This window comes from Bubalus kerabau, chromosome X, assembly GCF_029407905.1.
Source record: "Bubalus kerabau isolate K-KA32 ecotype Philippines breed swamp buffalo chromosome X, PCC_UOA_SB_1v2, whole genome shotgun sequence".
NCBI classification, from domain to species: domain Eukaryota; kingdom Metazoa; phylum Chordata; class Mammalia; order Artiodactyla; family Bovidae; genus Bubalus; species Bubalus kerabau.
In genome coordinates, this window is record NC_073647.1 from 53,458,127 (window position 1) to 53,463,833 (window position 5,707).

Below are 5,707 nucleotides of genomic sequence, written 5' to 3' on the forward strand. Positions count from 1 at the left end.
TGAGTCAGTAACTATGAGTCAGACACATACTTCAATTCTTTATATATCACTGTATTAACTTTAATAAGTTATTGTTCTGTCTTCTCATTCTTGGTAACCAAACCTGACCTCCTTGTTTACTGTAACTATTTTGATTTTAACTAATTTGATTAGCCATTTATAATGGTGCTTTATTAACCCATCTGCATTCACAGAGTTCTCATGATTTTACATTATACATAATTGATTGAAGACGAATTATTTACTGATTTAAAAAGATTAGGGTTACCACTGTAACACCAATCTCCTTCAGACAGAAAATCCTCTTTAAAAAGCCTGGAAGGGTTATAAGAGTAAATCCATATGACAACATGGTTGCATTTTCAAGATATTACAGTAATGAAATATGTCAGACAGAGAAAGACAAATATTAAATACTTCATAACTTCACTTATAATGGAACCTTTAAAATTGAAACAGAAGCAAAAACCTTAACTCATAGATATAGAGAAAAGATTCTTTATTGCAGGGGGAGTGAAATGGGTAAAAGTAGTCAAAGAGAACAAACTTCCAGTTATAAAATAAGTCCTGATGATGTAATGTACACAGTATGATGACTATAGTTATAATATTGCATTGTATATTTGAAAATTACTGAGAGTAGATCTTAAAATTTCTCATCACAAGAAAGATTATAATTATTTGTAGTGATGGATGTTAGCTAAACTTTTTGGGGTGATCATTTTCCAATGTATACATATATCAAATGATTATGTTTTACACCTGAAACTAATATAACATTATATGTCAACTATATAAATTTTAAAAAATTAAATATTTTTCTAGGTGATTGTGTTTGTTTGTTTGTTTAGCCAAAGAACAGCACTGCTATTTTTCAGCTAGCCAAAGAAAAACAAGCAAAACAAACAACAACAAAAAAAAAAAACAGTAAATAAGGAGATAAAGAATTTTACTATTTTATTTTTCTTAGAAATGGATGTTTAAATAATTGTATATTTTGCTTACTCAGTTATTCTAACTAAGCCTTTTGAACAGAAGTTCCTAAATTCCATAGATGAGATATAGGAGATGATACCCCAATAAAATTTTATGCAATAATTTATATAGAGATGCAAAATTGCATTTATTTCATGAGGCATGATAGAGGACCAGACAAGAACTTTATCATATTTACACAGAGTTCCATGACCCAATAAAGTTTAAGAAGCACTATGTTAGAGGTTCATGACTAAAAATTCTAAAAGTGGTGGAGAGAAGGTAGATAGGACAAAAGAACAGTTTAGAGGCTGTTGAAATAAACCAAGTGTGAAGTAATAAAGCTTAGACTAGATGCAAGTTGAGATGGAGAAGCAAGATTTAAAAAACTATTTCTGAAGTAACTGTCTTCTGTCAAGTGCTCTATGAAAACAGACTCTGAGACAGAGAATTATATTTAAGAGATTAATTTGGAAATGCTTTTGGAAACAACCTTCTAACAGAATGAAAGAAGCAGGACTGAGTAGAAGGAGGAGTAAAACCATAATACAGTAGCAACAGAAGCCCCATCCAATCTTGGCAAGAATGCTGAGCTTGGTATGACCTCTCAGAAATGTGCTTGGAGGCAAAGGGGCCCGGTCTTTTTAATCCTGCATTGACCCATGAGAAGATGCAGGCTATCTTTAGGGAAGAGACATGACCTTGGTGAGTCCATTACCCTTCAGTTCAGTTCAGATTAGTCAGTCACTCCTGTCCAGATCTCTGCGACCCCATGGACTGCAGCACGCCAGGGGTCCCTGTCCATCACCAACTCCCAGAGTCTGCCCAAACTCATGTCCATTGAGTCAGTGATGCCGTCCAACCGTCTCATCCTCTGTCATCCCCTTCTCGTCCTGCCCTCAATCTTTCCCATAATCAGGGGTTTTTTTTGTTTGTTTGTTTTTTGTTTTCAAATGAGTCAGCTCTTCACATGAGGTGGCCAAAGTATTGGAGTTTCAGCTTCAACATCAGTCCCTCCAATGAACACCCAGGACTGATCTCCTTTAGCATGGACTGGTTGGATCTCCTTGCAGTCCAAGGGCCTCTCAAGAGTCTTCTCCAACACAACAGTTCAAAAGCATCAATTCTTTAGTGCTCAGCTTTTTTAGAGTCCAACTCTCACATCCGTATATGGGTACTGGAAAAAGCATAGCCTTGACTAGATGGAACGTTGTTGCAAAATAATGTCTCTGTTTTTTAATATGCTGTCTAGGTTGGTCATAACTTTCCTTCCAAGGAGTAAGCGTCATTTAATTTCATGGCTGCAATCACCATCTGCAGTGATTTTGGAGCCCCCCCAAAATAAACTCAACAACTCTTTCTACTGTTTCCCTATCTATTTGCCATGAATAGTCTCTTGGACTGCAAGGAGATCCAATCAGTCCATCCTAAAGGAGATCAATGCTGGGTGTTCATTGGAAGGACTGATGTTGAAGCTGAAACTCCAATACTTTGGCCACCTGATGTGAAGAACTGACTCATTTGAAAAGACCCTGATGCTGGGATAGATGCTGGGACCATATTCCATGATCTTAGAGTTCTGAATGTTGAGCTTTAAGTCAACATTTTCACTCTCCTCTTTCACTTTCATCAAGAGGCTCTTTAGTTCTTCTTCAATTTCTGCCATAAGGGTGGTGTCATCTGCATATCTGAGGTTATTGATATTTCTCCTGGCAATCTTGATTCCAGCTTATGCTTCCTCCAGCTCAGTGTTTCTCATGATGTACTCTGCATATAAGTTAAATAAGCAGGGTGACAATATACAGCCTTGACGTACTCCTTTTCCTTTTTGGAACCAGTCTGTTATACCATGTCCAGTTCTAACTGTTGCTTCCTGACCTGCATACACATTTCTCAAGAGACAGGCCAGGTGGTCTGGTATTCCCGTCTTGTTAAGATTTTTCCACAGTTTTTTGTGATCCACACGACTGAAGGCTTTGGCATAGTCACTAAAGCAGAAATAGATGTTTTTCTAGAACTCTCTTGCTTTTCTGGTGATCCAGTGCATGTTGGCAATTTGATCTTTAGTTCCTCTGCCTTTTCTAAAACCGGCTTGAATATCTGGAAGTTCACAGTTCTGGTATTGCTGAAGCCTGGCTTGGAGAATTTTGAGTATTACTTTGCTAGTGGGTGAGATGAGTGCAATTGTCCAGTAGTTTGAGCGTTCTTTGGCATTACCTTTCTTTGGGATTGGAATGAAAACTGACCTTTTCCCATCCTGTGGGCACTGCTGAGTTTTCCAAATTTGCTATCATATTGATTTCAGCACTTTCACAGCTCCATCTTTTAAGATTTGAAATAGGTCAACTGGAATTCCATCACTTCCATTAGCTTTGTTCATAGTGATGCTTCCTAAGGCCCATTTGACTTAACATTCTAGAATGTCTGGCTCTAGGTGAGTGATCAGACTATCATGATTATCTGGGTCATGAAGATCTTTTTTGTACAGTTCTTCTGTGTGTTCTTGCCATCTCTTCTTAATATCCTTTTCTACTGTTAGGTCCATACCATTTCTGTCCTTTATTGAGCCCATCTTTGCTTGAAATGTTCCCGTGGTATCTCTAATTATCTTGAAGAGATCTCTAGTCTTTCCCATTTTATTATTTTCCTCTATTTTTTTACACTATTAACTGAGGAAGGCTTTCTTTTCTCTCCTTGCTATTCTTCGGAACTCTGCATTGAAATATGTTTATCTTTCCTTTTCTCCTTTGCTTTTCACTTCTCTCTCTCTCTCTCTCTTTTTTTTTTTTTTAACAGCTATTTGCAAGGCCTCCTCAGACAGCTATTTTGCTTTTTCACATTTCTTTTCCATGGGGATGGTCTTGATCCCTGTCTCCTGTACAATGTCACGAACCTCCATCCATAATTTATCAGGCACACTGTCTATCAGATCTATTCCCTTAAGTCTATTTCTCACTTCCCTTATCAGAGAGCAATTTCTGGGGAAAAACTCCATATAACCATCAATGGCCAACATTCTTAGCAGTTGAAAGAATGAGTGCCTTGGCATTGAGAGGGAATATAAATGTCTCACTATTTATTCACTAGAAAAATATATTAGTACAGTTCTAAAATATAGAGGTTTATGGTAATAATTATGATGTGCCAGATATGTGATAAGTATTATTAATGCATCAATAAACAGGAAAATTAATTTCATCATTTCCATGGAGTTGTATTCTAGGAGTGCAAGGAACAAAAATAAACAATCACATAAATAGACAAGATTGTGGTAAATGTTTTGGAGAAAATAAACCAAGTTATAATTTTGAAGAGTTACTGGTAAGCTATTTTTTAAAAATTTTTATTTTGTATTGGATATTGACAAACAAGCGTGTGATAGTTTTAGGTGAGCAGCAAAGGGATTCAGCCATGTTTTTGTAGTTCAGTCTCTCAGTCATGTCTGATTCTTTGCGACCCGTGGACTGTAGCATGCCAGACTTCCCGGTCCTTCACTATCTCCCAGAGTTTGATCAAACTCATGTCCATTGAGTCAATGATGACATCCATGCATCTAATCTTCTGTCTCCCCCTTCTTCTTCTACCCTCAATCTTTCCCGGCATCAAGGTCTTTTCCAATGAGTTGGCTCTTTGCATCAGGTGGCCAAAGTATTGGAACTTCAGCTTCAGCATCTGTACTTTCAATGAATATTCAGGGCTGATAGGATTGATTGATTTAATCTCCTTGTATCCCAAGAGACTCTCAAGATTTTTCTCCAACACCACAGTTCAAAAGCATCCAATTCTTCAGCACTCAGACTTCTTTATGTTCCAACTCTAACATCCATACATGACTACTGGAAAAACCATAGCTTTGACAATATGGACCTTTGTTAGCAAAATGATGTCTCTGCTTTTTAATATGCTGTCTACGTTTATCATAGCTTTTCTTCCAAAGAGCATGCATCTTTTCATTTCATGACTGCAGTCACAATCCACAGTGATTTTGGAGTTCAAGAAAATAAAGTCTATCACTGCTTCCATTTTTCCCCTGTTTTCCATGAAGTGATGGGACCTGATGCCACGATTTTTGTTTTTGAATGTTGAGTTTCAATCCAGCTTTTTCACTCTCTTCTTTCACCCTCCTCAAGAGGCTCTTTAGTTCCTCTTTGATTTCTGCCAAGAAGTTCGTGTTATCTTCATATCTGAGGTTATTGTTATTTCTCTTGGCAATCTTGATTCCACCTTGAGCTTCATCCTGCCTGGAATTCTGCATGATGTAGTTGAATGGAAGTTAAATAAGCAGGGTGACAATGTACAGCCTCGACATACTCCTTTCCCAATTTTGATCCAGTCCATTGTTACATGTCCAGTTCTAACTGTTGATTCTTGATCTGCATACAGGTTTCTCGGGCTTCCCCAGTGGCTCAGTAATAAAGAATCTGCCTATAGTGCAGGGGCAGCAGGAGCTGTGGGCTCAGTTACTGGGTCAGGAAGATCCCCTGGAAGAGGGTACACAACCCACTCTGGTATTCTTGCCTGGAGAATCCCATGATCAGAGGAGCCTGGCAGCCTACAGTCCACAGGGACATGACTGAAGCATCTTAGCTTGGTAGCATGACATGGCATACAGGTTTCTCAGGAGGCAGGTAAGGTGATCTGGTAATCCCATGTCTTTACAAATTTTCCACAGTCTGTTGTGATCCACACAGTCAAAGGTTTTAGCCTAGTTAATGAAGCAGAAGTAGATGTT